General features: G+C 43.4%; 1 protein-coding gene across 2 annotated transcripts in view; it reads left to right on the top strand.

Annotated features, from left to right (window-relative positions):
* AUTS2 (activator of transcription and developmental regulator AUTS2) overlaps nucleotides 1–16,499 on the top strand; it is a gene marked incomplete at both ends in the record, with an annotated part of 791,016 nt that overhangs the window by 150,692 nt on the left and 623,825 nt on the right. The gene's annotated exons all lie outside the window — the stretch shown is intronic.

Genomic DNA, 16,499 nt, shown 5'->3' with positions numbered 1-16,499 from the left:
CCGAGCTCTTCTCTGTACCTGGAGAAGTCCCTTGGAACTACAGGACGAGCTGTTTTCCTCCTTTGAAAGTGCTGACAATGTCTACTCCACCGCACATTTTCTCATCAGAAAGTCTGTTTTGGTTTCCAAAGTTATGCAAGTAAGGCAGAAATGCAATCATGCTTTGATTTTGTATACTTTGTTATGCTTGTGTAACTGCTAGTGCACTCTCTATGCATTAATATTTTTTAAATTAATAGGAGTTACAGTGAAGCAATGTATGTGCACACTTAATTAAATATATTTTGATTTTTTTTTTTTTTTAATGCAGGAAGGCTGGAATAGTAGCAGTTACCGCTGAGAGTAGATACTCAGCATTCAAGGTTCTGTTCCTGTGGTTTTCAACAAACTGGGGGCCTTGGCTGTAAAAGGTGCAGTGAGGCATCGTAGAGAAGAGGAACTTTCTAGAGGAAAAGGAATTTAACCAGCCAAATCACTGGAGTGTGCAGGGTCTGAGTTAATTGCTGCGTGTTAGGTGTAAGGAGCTGTTTAGTGTAACTTTGAAACTGAGCAGCACATTCACGTTGGTCAGGATCGTGTTAGTCTCCTCCATAGCCTCCTCTTCCATTTATTGCGGTTACCCCGTGTGACTTTTGGATGATTATGGTTATTTGTGTCTATAGGATTTACAGTAACAGACCCCGATCTTTGATGGGATTTCTTGGAGCTATTGCAATATGTTTTGTAATGGAGACAGTTAGTTGTGGCGGCCTCAATGTTGATACCTGAAGGATTCTTATGGTTGCAGTTATTTAGAAGACTAAGCTTTTGTATGGTGGCGTGGGACTCCCTGGCTTAGAAAATTTTCTGCATCTGGAAGTTAAAGGTGAAATATTCCTGTCTGTTTCTATGGTGCAATTCTCCTCCATGCTGTCAACAGGATGCTTTCTTGCAGTGTTCTTTGTTGCTGCTTTTAAAAAATTTTCAAGGAAGAGGAGAGCAATCGTATTTAATAATGCAATTACAATCAGGGGAAGATGTTTATCCTGTAAGATTCCAACTGCTGGAAAAGCCCTAGGGCATTCTGGGAAATGAGATGCAAATCTCCAGGATTACCTCTTCCTAAAAATACCAGAATCAAACAACAACAACAATCATTGCTCTGAACAGTGTATTAAATGACTAGTCCATTATTGCCAGTCAGGAAGCTTCGATTTCTTCAGCCAAAGGACCAGTCCAAACTAAACATTAACGCTGCGGCACAGCACAATATTGGTGAAGGGAGAGTGATGTGTGAGCGTGTTACAGGCACCCCCTCCCTGCTCTGCTCTTTGTGCTGCTAAAACATGATTTAAAAGTGTTCGGTAGCCACAGCTGGAGTCTTCACAGGTAAAAGCTCCAAGAAGAAAAGAAACTGCATCTCATTTTTTTCTATAATCCAAAGGCCCTTGGTTTGGCCTGCGGCGTTTTGTAAATGAAGACACATCTTGGTGATGCTTTGTGACTAAATTAATTTGCAGAGTCTTAACTCATACACTGAGTTGGCCATGAAAAGTATTATTCATGGAATGAAAATTTTGAAGATACTTCATTTGTGGTATAGCAGCAGGAATGCATGCGCTTAGCTACTTCCTTAAAAAAAAAAAAAACTTGAGAAAAAAATAGACTTGAGAGTGAACTGCTTAACTTATCTTGTATAACATTGGGTGCACCCTGTTTCTTTATATTTTCTGGTTACCAAGCAGCATTAAACCTAATGTCAGTTCTAGCATGACATCAGCCTTATTCTGTTAAGATCAAATATTAAACATAACCATTTCAAGATCTAGTGTGAATTTAATTTCAGTAAAATGTTAGTTGTGGAAACCTTGATGTTGCTCTCCAGATTTAAGGCTTCATTGGATTGGAACTAAATTACAGACCTATGTAGCAGAGCACGTGAACCCGGGCCAAAACATGCCTTTCAGTCCAAGAGATAAAATGTAAATCATTTCATATGATAACGAGCTGAACTTAACTTGTATCTATCCAAACGGAATTTACACATTTGAATCCATGGGCACTGGAAACAAAGGATTCAAACACGTTTTCCTCTAAGAGCTAATTAACAAGAGCAGGATCAACTTAGTTCAATTTTATATTCTGAGATTCAAGTAGATAGATTAAAGATTATTTGGAATTGAAGATGTATTTTACCTTAAAAAAAATAATTTAGAGGTGTTCTAATGGTATTCTTGTACACATTTCCTAAGATTTTTGGGAGATTACTTCAGAAGATTGAGGTCCTTAGTTTTCATAGATTCCTTTTTTGGGGCAGTGGTGCAATAAATCTTATTTTATTCAAGTCTATTCCCTATGAGAAGCTGCACTTTGCAAATTTGCCGTACTCCTTTATCAGAGGGGGAGAACACAAGGTTCCTTCCTCTCATGTGTCATTCATCGCCTTTGTTCACTTTCATTTGCTTCATCGCACGTTGTCTGGGGAAGGCAGCTTACCATTTACTGCTCTGGTACAGATTTGTGTCAAAACCTCTGTTTTCATTCCTCTGGGGAGTCTGGGATTTCAGCAGCGAAAGTGTTCGGCATTGTGTAGACATGTGACTGTCTCGTCACTCACCTGATGAATCGTGGATGCTCGGCTTTACCCCCCGCAACTATAGCTGCCGTCTCCTGGGGTTACTGGGACGATAGCGGTTGAGAGCCGAGCACAGAAAGCCACTTACGACACTCTGTTGCTCTAGTAACACGCTCTCTCAGACATCTTTGTGTAATCAGATGCTCTTGTTTCCCTATTGTCAAAAATCCAGAAAGTCAAAGTGGCCAATTTAAGGTCTCTGGCTACCAAAAGGTAACACTGGGTGATTCTTTCATGGATTGCTTCTACTGGTTGAGGGACCCCCATGAGAACAGTGTCCCGTTTTGGGAGACAATGTACATGTGCCTTAAAGAAGTGAGAGTTTAAATGAATGATGGGGCAGGAGAGGCAGCAGGAAAGGTAAATATTATGGCAGGAGTGATTAGCATCTACAAAAGTCCACAAAATATATTGCTGTAGTATGCAAACGGCATGTAAACTCAGTTATGTGTATATATTTGTGTGTATGTGACGGCTTTCTGGCTATGAGAGCATTGAACGCTGCTGCTGTTTGTAGCAAGACAGAGCAATGTGCACTGCAATGGGAAAAGAGATGAGGAACAACAACAGAAAGTGAAGTGATAAGAGAATAAGACAACAAGAGACAAAAAGCGATAAGAAGTTAAGACATCGCTGTGTGTCTGGAAGGGGCTGTGGCTTGCCTGCTGCCTACCAGCTGGGGTAAAGAACCCATCCTGGTGAGGTTTTTCCTCTCGGCGCCAGGGATCCCTCCTGTCCCCTCCATCTGAACTGTCCTAGGGAAGAAAGGGAAACTTCATTTTGGGGCTGCCTCACCCAGGCATTTTTACATGTAAACCCAACTGTATGCCATCTCTCATTCATTATTGCAGAGAATTTTTAGCACTAGTGCATCAAGCCTTCAGACGTATTTGCAGGTTTTCCATCAGTTAGAGAGCTTATGTGCCAGAGAGACCGCGCGTACCTGCAAACAAGGCCACTGGTTTGTGCTTTAGCTTCTGCGGTTCAGCTGTGACTGTGGGCAGAATTTCGTCCTTGAATTAACAACCAAAGATCAACCCCTGCCTTTAGGCACCCACTCCTGGTATAAGGGGAGGAAAACCCCTGGACTTCAAATTTAACATGAAATACAGCATACTGCAGTGTGCAGTCACTCAGATTTACTTTGCTGTGGCATGGATGGCAAAGTAGAGATCAAAGAGACCAAGCTGGAGCGGAGCGGAGGGGAGCCAAGCGTTTCCCGGCCACGCTCCCACTGAGCCTGGTGCCGCAGGGCAAGGAGACTGAAGCTGCCTGTTCCAGGAGCCCTTTCCCAACCCTGGGGATATCTGAATCTGAGCAGAGTGTAAATATTTCCCCTGGACCGTGTTGCTCATAGACTTGTCACGAGTTGCTTTCCCAACTGTAGCAGGATTAAGGAGTGAGGACAGAAAGGGCAGAAAAAAGCTTGCATAAATATTTTTTGACACTTGGTTTAAACATGCAGAAGAAGTCAATCTTGTCAATACTCCCATAGAGATCTTTGTGTGGCTGAGGCTTAGTGAAGAACTTTGCTTGCCACATGGCGCTCACTTGTACGTACAGCAGTTTGTGTCTTAAAAAGAGGAGGAGATTTTGAGGTAAACACCTAGGTGATCATTCTGTCTTACACAGGATGGATCTGGGCCAAGACTAATCTTAATTTTTAACACTAGCATGATCAAAGAGGGGGGGAAAAAAACCCCTAACTGTTCTGTGACCAGTCAAGCGGGCTGTGCGCTTGCTTATTCCTAGTGTCAGAAGTCAGCATCTGCACTGCCAAGTTCAGAGTCATCAAATGGCTTTCGTTAGGGGAGCCAGCAGTGCAAAGCTGCTAAATTGGAGTTACTGGGTAGGTGAATTGGACTGCTTGATGAGTTTGAACTGGGTGGGGATAGGGAATTTAAATCTTGATCGCCATGACAGACTGTAGTAAGGACAAGGCAGCTGTGCTTTTCACTGTTGTTGCTAGGCTGCTTTTGGAACTGTGTAGAAACGATCCTGAGTTTTATGTTACTAAAAGAAAGGGGTGGGGGGAGGAATCCTACCAATTGAGTTGTGTTTTATTAGCTGCGAGCAGTGGGCATAGGATCTACATTACGTAGCTAAGCTGCTCCTATTCCATCCAGGAGAGGCTTGCATGGTTAGTAAGCTGCGATTAATTTATTCTGTGGCTTTGGCAGGCTCTGGTGAACTGAATTAGTTATAGGGAATTATGGGGGAGAGTATCAGATGCCAAGCTTACTTTGGTCTGACGAGACAAAGAGATTTGGAGTTGTTTAAAACCTTTCTCACTTCGTTTGGTATTTGGGGTCTTATTCCAGTTTGTAAGTGGGAGCACAGGTCTACCCTCTGTGTGTATATGGGCAGTGGAAGGGTTTCTTCATTCATACAAAGAAAGGGAGCTGCAGACACCCGCTAGCTTTCACCTGACTTTGCCGTCCTTGTCAGAAGGGTGTCGGAGGCTGGCTGTGCAAAGAGCCAGCTTCTGAATCACAGGAATATGCAAAAAGGGACGTTGCTGATGTATTGACCTTTGGATAATTAACTTGATTTGTTGGCGTGTGACTTATTAGTCAAGGAAATGCTGTTGTTTAAACTAAACTGATGAATAACACAAATGAAGGGCAGTTCAGTTCTCCTCCTTTGTCAGAGCAAGGGCACAAGCACAGCTTTAAAGGCAAAACCTGTTACAGTGGCTCAGTTGTGAACTGAAAAAAGGGTGCAGTCTAATTAGGTATTGACCAAGAAAAGTACTGGGGCTGTTCTGCAGTCTGGAATGTGCATGTGTCACTAAAGAAATATGCTTAAATCCAAGCTACAGAATTTGGGTATAGATCTGAATTTTTCCCTAGGTTGCGGTTATTATTGCCTTGAGTTTTCTCTTTGACTCATTTGAACCAGAAATTGTGTACAAATGCTTGTGACTTCCACACTTTTTGCTGCTGGGTTGTCATGTAAAGGGCTTACCCTGCTCCAGAGCAAGCTAATTTTTATTGTTCTTGGTTGAAACAGCTTGGAGTTCTCAGATGTGTGGGATACAATGGCACTGTCATGTTTGGTGCCTGCCCAGAATCTCTCCCTGGTATTCTTTGTTACAGTTGCACAAATACTTTCCCATTAAAGGAATTAATTCTTGCCCGATCAGCATTAAGAGCCAGGAATAAATGAAATCCAGCCTCTTCCATTAAATAGCATTATGAGTTATGGTGGAGAGAAAAAAGCCCATCGCCTATTCTGTCAGGAAAAAAAAAAAAGCCTGCTTTTCCAGTTTGGTTAAGCGATTTTATGGATATGTCCCTAAACCTGAAAACCAGCAGTGCAGCCCAGATCTTTCTAGATGATCCATTTATTTATAAGTGTTGGTCCTTGCGCCTTGCACTAGTCATGAGTATCCCATTCCTGAAATTTGGGCAATCCCTGCTGCAGTCCCACTGCAGGTGTCCTGGGTGAGAGCAGTTGTGGTTAGAGCTCCTTCGGCAAATCCGCATGCAAGTGGTCCACAGCAAAGTGAAGACCCTGTGGCATTTCTCCATGCACTGCTTTGCTCTTTAAATGCTAATACTCCTCTGAAGGGCAGGAGCTTGATTTTGCTTTTATTTCCTCGAGTATAATTTGGAAGCAGCTCTACTAGTGGTAGATGGTAGCAAACAGGTGTCGCAGAGGGAAAAATTCAGCCCTAAGCTAATAGAGAATTTGTCCTCCTGCATGTTCTTGGACTCTACTTGTGAAAGCTGCAGAGTAGTTTGGGATAATATCCACTTCCATTATTTAGCTGCATAAAATACCTTGAAGGCAAATAGCGCATCTATAAATTAAGCTTCTGAAGTGTCGGTCAGGTTACTCGGGGGGGTTTTGACAGTGAGATTATTGACGGTGTAAAGTGATAGTTCTGCTCTTGAAAAGCTCATTCTCCTAACACAAATCACAGCACTGCCAGGATTTATTGAACTGCCTGATGGAGAGGTACCGTACAAGCTACTATTAGTTCATTTCCTCAGCTTTGCCATCAGGAGGCTTTAAATAATTGTATTTGAAAGAAATGTCAGAGTGACAGAATTGGGTGCAGAAGGCCATAGATATTCCCTCTCTGCTCCACCCCGCCCCTGTTCTTTCTCTCTTGCTCTCTCTTTTTATTATTTGATAATTTCAGAGGGAGAGGGCTTCCCCAGCTGCATAATCGGAAGGTTTCAAGACACTGCGTCTGCTGCTTTAGGCAAAGTCTTGCCTCGGTTATGCTGCAGAAATGGGAAGCTTACCAGCTTCATGCAGTCCTGCAGATTTGTTTAGACAGCCAAGGATGCTGCTGCCAGGGTTGGGGCTGCCAGAGAGGGTTGAAGTAGCAACTGCAAATAGAGCAAAATGTGTCATGGTGCCGCAGTGGTGGCACTGTGAGGCTTGGCAGCCTCCAGGGAACAGAGGTTCAACCCCCTGGAAGGCTATTGGGAAGGCAGAGGCTGCTCACCAGTCCCTCTTTAAACTGGCTTGTTGTGAAGTCTTTGTAGGAGAGGAAAGGCAGCTGGTGTGCATGGAAACCTGAAGCAGGAGGTGCCGTACTCTTGAAAACAAAGGGCAGTAAGTTCATGGAATCGTGATGTGTTTTCAGTTGGAACAGGCCTCTGGAGGTCATCAGGTCCCATGAGCAGGGTAGCTCAGCAGGTTGCTCACACCCTTGTCTGGCCAAGACCCCAAAATCTCCAAGAACAGAGCTTCCCCAGTGTCTGGGCCGAGGGCCTCTCCCCTGGTGGATCTGAGGGGCGAAGGTAGGTGTCCTTGTTCTCACCAGTTTTATGCTACTCCAGATGTGTGACCCACAACATGCTTGTGTGGTACCACGCTGTGCTGACACTGCATACCAGGACCTTCTGACTGCGTGTACTGAGCTTGGTTGTTGCCATTCAACGTATTACTGGGGAGAGCCAAATGCATCGCCACAGCTCCTGCTCGAGGTGCCTTGGGTCCGTCTGTGACAGTGGTTCAGGCTGAGCTGCCTTGCTGCAGCTGGATTTTAGTTGTGTGCAGGAGAAGTTGAGGTTAATGGTGCCGGATAAACATAATACTAGCATTTAGTGTGACCTAAGTGACAGCAGGGTCAGAAGGGATTTATTCTCGGTCTTTCTTTGTCCTTCACAACGTTGGCATCATGCTGACCCGTCCCATTAACAGACAGCGGGGCTGAACTGGCCACAACAGTGAAGATCCTGCCCCACTACAGGGTTGATGTATGGAAAATAATAAATAAATACAAAGGCAATAATTGATCCTCAAGGACACAAAACTGGGCTTTTAAGATAATTTTTATGGCATTTTGCTGCCCACTCTGCACTGTCCCTTAGAAAATTTTGACTCAAAAACTGTTTTAGGATTCCTGGATTGCCCTATAGCCTGTTTGTGTTAGCTTGTCGTATATCCCAACTGTCCCTTTCCCAGGAGACAAAGGAGGGTGGCTACCAAATAGTTCTTTTCCTACTGCAACTTTGAAGGTATTTGTGAACCCTTTAATAATCTCAAGGTAAGCAAGGTTCACGATTTGCTGCAGGTGGAGGAGCCTGGTTTTTTGCAGCGAAGAGCATGGCACATTGTCCTGCATATTTGGAGAAACCACTGAGTTCTCTCTTTGTGAGTGCTTTGGACTACTGAATTCATACAGAGGCTGCTGAAGTCAGGAGAGAATACCTCCTAGAGTATTTGTAACACTATTGCATATCAGCTCTCTTTTGTCATAGCAAGAACGATGGCTCTCAGGGTTTGCACGTGAATGTGTTTAGGGGAAAAGCATCTCTAATTTATTATGAGCAGTCAGAAAAGAGCAGAGAGAGGCATCTTTTTTTGCTGGTGAAATAATTTTAAGAATGAAATGGACACACAACCCTAATAAAACAGGCTTGTCGCTTTTAGAAGAGATAAAACTTGTAGAGTTCTGCTGATTTTTACAATAAAAATCTGTAGAAAATGAGAATCATTATCTTCCTTTTACAAATTCTTTTAAAAAGGTGAGGTGCAACTGCCTGCTCCACTCCATAGGCTGGTTCACATGTCCTACGATGTTAAGAATTTGTGTGATTCTGCCAGATTCTTGAAGAAAGCTGCCCTTTTAAATGGCAAATGGAAATGAAAACCAAGGTGTAATGTACCTCAGTCCTTTCCAAGGTGTAGTGAAGAAATGCCTCCTTTTCATTTTCCTTTTTTCAGTGAAATTGGCCCTTCAGAGGAGGTGGTTTCTCAGAGGGGTGGTTGGTTCCGGAGAGTGCTCAGCCTTAGTTTCTCCAGTAGAAATTGGGACAATCTATGTTTTGTTCTCGTCTTCGGGCCCCCTTAGTTAGATGCAGCTTTGAAGACGAGACCTCTGGTCCCAAATGGGGAAATAGCATTCCTTTTCAGTCACTTCAGGCCTGCTCCCTCATACCCAGTCTTGGTCTGAATTGCAAACTGATTTCAGTTCCAAAACATATCTGATAAGGTTTTGACTCCAAAGTGTTTCTCCCATAGCTTCCTTATTATCTCAGCAAGCCCTGAACAATAATGAGCCTGTAAACACACGGTTTGTAAGCCTATTACAAGCTTCCCAGTATTATAATACGATTAGTCAGCACTGACTCATTTGTTTCATAAAGGCAAACGGAGGGGATTCAGGGATTTGTTTATTTGGATGTACCAATTTGTTGCACAGTCTAACTTACTTGTTACAGAAATCACAGTTAGTGCTCATCAGCTCGCTTCCCTTTTGCTGGGAGGCTGCATGCTACATTTGCAAAATCCTCGCTTTCCACCAGCGTTATCCAGCTTGCCTTTGCAAAGGAAATAATGTTAAATGGAGCTTTTTATTTAATACAAACCTTTCCCACATAACTCCGGAGAGTTAAATGTGGCACAGAATGTAAACTCTGAACCGCTCTCCATAGGATGTCCATGTAGCTTCCATCTTGAGGTAATTATATCAAAATACATGCCACTGCTCCCATCGACTGGTGATCCAGCTAGTACTTAGTGTCTGAATTAATGTTTGGAATTGTTGCTGCTTTCTTTGTAACAGAGACGAGAACCCAGATGGTTTGGGTTATTGGTAATGGATTCCAGTGCTCTGAAATCATTCACTCGCATCCAGCTCCAGTCTGTAGTAACCCAAAGTAATTATTATTTGATTGCTAGCCGGTGATGTAAAGTGAGTTGGTCATCTCAGCCTGGGTGGACAGATGTCCAAGTTAAACAGCACCAGCTTAACAACTGCCAGCAGCTCTTTGAAATTCTGTAAAGGATATTGCTGAAGACACTTAGATAAATTGGGTTGGGAGTTTTCTTCTCTTGCTGGTCATTTGAATGGAGAAAGAAATCCAGAATGGAAAGCCAGTAGAGCCTCTGCGGACTCTTACCTGAAAATGGATTCTCTGGGATCACAGCTGCTGAGTGCAGAGTGGGAGGAAAAGGCTTGTTCTTTGTCGCTGAATCTCTTCTGTCCTGTTTGCACTGGTGCAGAGTGCCTCTAAGGCAGCGTCTTGATGGGATAGCGTTGTGTGCTTGTGGATGGGCATAAGTAATTACTCACGAAAAAGTGTTTCTTTGCCTGCTAACTCTGTGGTTTTTTGTGTATGCTTTCTTGATGTTTCTCTACTTATCCTGAAAGTCTTTAAAAAGGGGAGATTAGAAAAACGCCGCACACTGAAGTTGTTTCTATTGGTTTTGTTCCCCCCCTTTTTTTTTTTTGCTTTTGATAACACAAAGAAATATTAATTGTGGGAGTGAGGCAGCAAAGGATCTTGGCCATGCAGAGGGCCAGCAAAAGGCCTTTAAACCATCTAAAATCCCATTTGTGTTCTTGAGCAAAACGATACGTAGATGCATCATAAATGGTCACATAACTTCCACAGCGCTCTTCTGTGAAATTTTCACCCTTAATTTCCTTCAGAGTTGAGAAACTTTCCTATCTCTTTCTAGCTCTTCATCAGCTAAACAGATCAAGTAAAGATACTGATATGTTTGGCTTCAGTGCATAAGCAAGATGATGTGGACATGCGAGACATGAATGTGAGATTCCATTGCCTGCAGTTCTATTCATCACACGTGAATATTGCCATCACCTGACAAAAGCAATATGGAATAAATGGGTATGTGGCACAGTCTTTCATCACATAGCTGGGAGACACAAAATCTCTTGACCTTTTTAGCAGTCTTTTGAGGCAGAGTTAGGAGATGTGGTTTACTTGACCTAAAGGTTCCTCTTTTCCTGCTGCTGGAAGAGAAATCCTATTGTCAGCTGAACTTTTGGCTGTGGCCAAAGGTCTTTCATTACTGTCTTCTATCTCTGAGGCTTGGCTCTTGGCCATGCAATTGCACTCAGTTTGCTTGCTTTGACTCTCTGTTGTCCTCTTTGAATTGTGAGAAATTTAGCAGCAACCTCGCCAAAGCCGCTTCTCTCTTCCTTGTGCTATAGTCAAGACTGTAAAATGGCCAAAGAGCATTTTCCAGGGCAGATCTTTCTTGGGGCCTGTTGTGCCCAATTTGCAGGTGCTTAGGTCAGTGGGTGTCTACATCCTCTGACTTGGGGACAGCCCTAAGTGTCCTCTCTTACATGAGCTTGCCAGACCCTGCACCTGGCCTTCATGTGGAGGTAGCAGCCGGTGAGAACACTAATGGCAGTTGAATGTGTTCTTACTTAGTGTTTCCTTACTTCGCTGGTAATATATGTTGAAAATAGTAAAGTGTTTGTATTAGTGACGGTGTAGACCTTTAGGCCATTTCTCTGTGAACTGTAGAATATAAAAAGCTGTGAGGAAAGACTGCTTCAGAAATTATCATACATGAATGCATTTCTCCTGCACAAAAAGAATTTTATGTTCCAAAGGAAACAAACTTCTAAAGAATTGACTTAATTGGCTGATATGCTATTGTGAATTAAGACTGGTGTTACACTCCATTTAAAATTTCCAGATGTATTAATGCTAATTGGTGATGTTGGTACTGTTATTTAGGCTTAGTGTTGCTGCATGTGTTCATATAAACTTCAACAACCGTGTGGTCATTCAGAAAAATCTCAGCAGTTAGTGGCGTATGAGTCAACTAGCCTGTGAGGGAGGAGGTAAAATTCAAGTATTTTGTTCCCTGGCCAATGATCTCTGCTACTGAAATGGGATCTCAGTTCCTTGACCCTGAAAACAGCAGCAACAACAGGAGAAATAAATGCTGTAAACAGCTCTATAATGAAACCTCTCAGACAGCCTGTCAGCATGTGCTGATCTTTTGCCTTCAGTTGCTGCTATGACAAATTAGGTTGACCTTTCCTTGCTAGCATCTTTAAAAAGAAAAAAAAAAAAAAGGAGGGGGGAAGGGGGAGCTCTAGAATTTGAAAAGATCCTAAGGGAATTAGGTACCCAGTGCTTATTGAAATTTAGTTGGAGTTAGGCATTTAACGCTCATAGCTGCCTTTCAGAATCCTGTCCTCTATAAATTATACCCTGCTCTGGAGGTGGCGAGAGTACCTGGGCTGATGGCATGGGGCTGTAATTTAGCCAAATGATAAGAGCAATATACTTGAAAAGTCAGGATCGATACTTTCCATGAGTTAGATTAGAGGCACCAGCATGAGAATTAACAGCAAAAGCTGGTAAGTAAAGTTTGAGGAATTGCTAATCTCTGTTTTATGGCTCTCTCCAGAAAGCATTCGGCACAGGGCAGCACTCAGCAGTGATTGAGAACCCTTCCAGGGTCTCCTTCATCACACGGCATATTTCTTATCTGGCGGTTGCAGGTTCCCAAGGTCTCAGTCCATCCCGGTTTAGATTTTTCAGCTGTCGTGTATCTTTCCATAGTTTACTAGATGATTTCTGTCCCTCTCCCCACCACTTTTGTGGTAGCTTTGCAGTGTTACCTAAGACAGGACTCAAAGTGAAAACACCCAGAAGAACAACAGGTACTTGAGGATATTGTGTTGGATACCAACAGTATTTACCGCTTATGTTTTTAGAGTGCATCCTGCCATGGTCTTTAAAAGGAAGGTGTTATTCTGCATTGATGAAACGTTTCTCCTGCTGCAGCTGTAATTAGGACTGTAGAGCATGCTTGGGGTCCAGCCTGGCTCTCATTTAAATCAGCAGGAGCAGAACTGATCCCCTTTTACTGCATCTGTGCTGCAGCACCGTGATGTATTTTGTTGTTTTCCCTTCCGTTAACGACAAAGGAGGAGTGAGAAAGATAAATAATGTTGTGGGAAGGGGAGGGGGTATTCGTCTTTGAACAATGATGAAGATAAAGATGGATAAGCAGGGCAATTTGTGAGTTTTATTCTCTATCCCACTTAATGGGCTGCAGTTATATAAAGACACGGAGGTCTCAGTTAATCTTTATACTGTCTCCTTGTTTAGGAACACAGTTACTTCAAATTAAATTAGCCTTTTGCATCTTGCTGGAAATGATACAGTTTCTTTGGTGTCCTTGTTTACTTTTCATTGATTTCATTGAACAGAATTTCTCCCCCTTTTTTCTCACGGGATGTTAAAAATAAAGGGATCACCTTTCTGCTTTCAGCTGCCATGGCCTAAAAACCGTAGGAATGAGGAATAAATTCACCATGGTTTAAAGAAATCCTCTTCAAAAAACTGATGGGGAACATGACAGAGAGAGAGACCTCTCCCTCAGAAGAAGAGTAATATATATTTTATTCTCTTATTAATATTTCATTGGCAAGAAGGTCAAAATCTACATTTAAATGGAAATATTTAAAAAGCAGAAGCCTAATATTTGACTATCTGGAGCTTTTATGGGTTAGAGAAAACCAGAGGCTTGAACACATTCGTTCAAAATTCGTGGGGTGGGCTGGGAATTCCTTGTGAAATTTATACAGCAAAGGAACCCTCCATTTGCCTTCATCGACACCTCTGATAAAGGGTTTATGTTCTTAATACAGAGCTCCCTTTTAATTTAAAAATCCTTTTAAGTATGTCGTGTCAGCTAGAAAAGAGTCTTTAGATGAGATAGTCTGTGACTGCTTAGAATATTATCTCGGTAGATAAAGCGATCCATGGCTTGTGACGATGCCGTGCTATTTCTTCAAGGGACGGGGGAGATGGAGTGCTGCTGTGTGTGCTGTCGGCAGAGGCTGGGGTTTCGGGGCAGCCTGCCCTCAAAGCACTTGGCACCAGCACTGCCTCTTGATCCGGCTGGAGTTGTGGTCTCATCAGATAGCTAATACAGATCCCGTTTGGGTGGATGGGAAAATCTGTGTGATTTTGAGAGTGAAACCCATCTGCACAGACAGGATCCCGTAGATCAGGATGTGAAGTGGCTTGAGTGGTTCCTGCAATTTGGCCCCCCACTCGGGGCCAATCTCTAACGCACTTGCTTTCCAGTCCTAGTAGTTTTGGGTTTAACATCAGTGACTTGGGGCTGAGATTCCCAGACTGTGGCAGCTGTGCCACTAACCTTAGGTATGCTAACTCAAAACAGCAATGAGAAAAGGAAATAAAAAGCCCAGTAGGCTGTATTTTCCTAATAAGACGGGGGGGAGGGAATCAAATTTATCTTCTGCCCAGCAGAGAACTGCTCATCCCTGCACCCTGCATTCATCTGAGAGGAGAGGGCCCGGCTGGATGGCATTGCTGTGCCCATGCACAGCTCTGCATGGAGCCAGGAGCTGCTGCGGGTGCCTTTCTGTAATGGGCACATCGTTCCCTGTCTGTCATGGGGACTCCTGAGTTTGGGAATCCCTGGCTTAAGGGACGCATCTGGCAGCCCAGGAGAGCTCGCTCTGAACAACTGGCCGACTTCTGTCCCAGGGATGATATTGATCCCTGGCTTCTTTTGACACAGCCTGCTCGCAAGCATGATGCTTTTGGCTTCAGCAGCAGCTGTAGGAGCAGTGTGCTCTGCAGAGGAGTGATAACATTGAGTCGTTACTGGTGCAACAATATTTGATCCAGTCCCAGTGCCGGGCAGAGGGTTGGGTTGGTTTTTTGTTGTGTGGCATGTGTGTGTTTGGGTTTTTTTAAATCAGCATTACATTGACTAGCAGCAGACTGCTGAGTATTTGTGCAATTTGGGAAGATTTGCCTGCCTTGCCACCACCTATTTCCAGCACACCTGTGCCTCGCAGGCGTGCGGGTAATTGTTGGAAATGATACAGAGGAGCTCAGCGCTAGAGCCTGGTGCAATGGAGAGATGCTCTGCTGCTGCTTGACAGACTTGTAACCAGATTCCAGTTTGTGCTGCATTGCCCCTTCGTATAACCCTATTAAAGAGCTGTAAATAGTAATATAAATGATGTTACAGTCATTTGTTTTGATGTATCTGAGCCTTTAATAAATCAGCTGCAGCTTGGTTAATAGGAATATGAGAGTGTGGTGTTTGTTGCCAGCAGCTGCTAGTAAATTACAATGCAGTCATCTGTTTTACAAGGGAATTAAATGTTTGTTCTCTTGCTCCCTCTCCCTCTCGCTTTTTTTAGAGCATCAGAATTGTGCACAAGCCCTTGTTCTTTGCTAGGTGTCCTCTTTGCTCTTTTTACACGTGGCTGGGGTGGCAGGGAAAGCATCCACAAGGAGACCTGAGTCACTGCAACGTGTCAGCTCCATATTCCAGCATTGCTGTGTGTGTATCCTCCAAAGCAACGGTTGTTGCATTTGATTTTTCTTGGGTAACAGTTTCTCTTGTGGGTTGTCAGCAGCATTTAATCCTGGGACCTCTAACACAGACCTTGAAAAGCTGAGCTGAAGAAGTAATTTCCTTGGTGGGCAGTTATAATAGGCAGGTTTTGTGTTTGGGCCAGGCACACACTGTGCCAGCCTGATGTACTTGCCTGGCCTGAGGCTTTTTCAGGCTTTCTGACTGTCTGGAATGGACTCAGGGTTGAGTGTATGTTTGGTGTTAGAGATGTGTCAGTCAAAATGAATTACTTGTTTCGGTTTCCTTCATAGGTTGTGATCAGAACCGGGTGCTTATAGCCACAGTAGGTTGAGTTAATATGTACGTGTGATTGGTTTAGCAAGATCTCTGCTAGTAACTGGCTGAGCTGAAGAAAACATCAGACCCCAGAGAAGCCTCCTGTTGTGGCTGTGAGGCTTTTCGTAAGCATGTGTCCACCAAAAAGCTATCGTCCAGTCGGAGGCACCCTCAGCGCTGCCTCCCTTTGCTCTGTCCTCTCATGAAAGAGTTGCCTGGAACATTTCAAATTTCGGTATGCAAAATGAATCTCATCTTTTAGTGCTGTACTTGCCACTAGATAAACATGTACATGTGGTCTGGGACTTGAAACTTATCTGAATTAGTCAAAATAGCTCCTAGAATTCTATTAAAAACTTGTGATTTCTTTATTTGATGGAGGAGGCTTTGGCTATGCTCTTTATATCATAAAATGTTTCCATACTGCAATGTGGTGATCGTTTCTTCTGTCTCTCACTGCAGCTGTGTAATAATTCACGTATCCAGACCCAAAATGACATCAGGTTTGCCAAATATTGCAATTAAAATGCAACATAGAATCTGGGTTCTCTGTTTTCTGAATTTTTTCCTGGCTTTCAGCAGCACCCACATTTCCTGGCATGACAACACATAGTACTGAGCAAGAAGCAGCTACATCTTTCTGGAGGTGTTGGTGTTAACGAAAATTATCCTCTGGCAAAGAAGGGCAATCTCACCTAGACTTTGCTTTGGGCTTAGAGTTCAAGCAAGCGTTCCCAGTGTCTACATGCAGCTGGAGAAAATGCTTCAGCGCACAGCTTTAGTTTAACTGGAGCAGCTGGTGTGTCCTCTCTCAGTTTAAAGGCTCTAGGAAGGAACTGTACGGGACACATTTCTGCAGGTGAACACTAACTTTGCTCTCACAATCTGTGCACTGGGAAGTGGGTGCAATCCAAGGATAACATCACAAATCTATGCAGCCTCATCTTTATTTATTAATATT

Source organism: Platalea leucorodia (assembly GCF_965183815.1).
Source record: "Platalea leucorodia genome assembly, chromosome: 16".
NCBI lineage: Eukaryota > Metazoa > Chordata > Aves > Pelecaniformes > Threskiornithidae > Platalea > Platalea leucorodia.
Note: the sequence above shows the minus strand (reverse complement) of the source record. Positions and strands in the feature narration are given on the sequence as shown.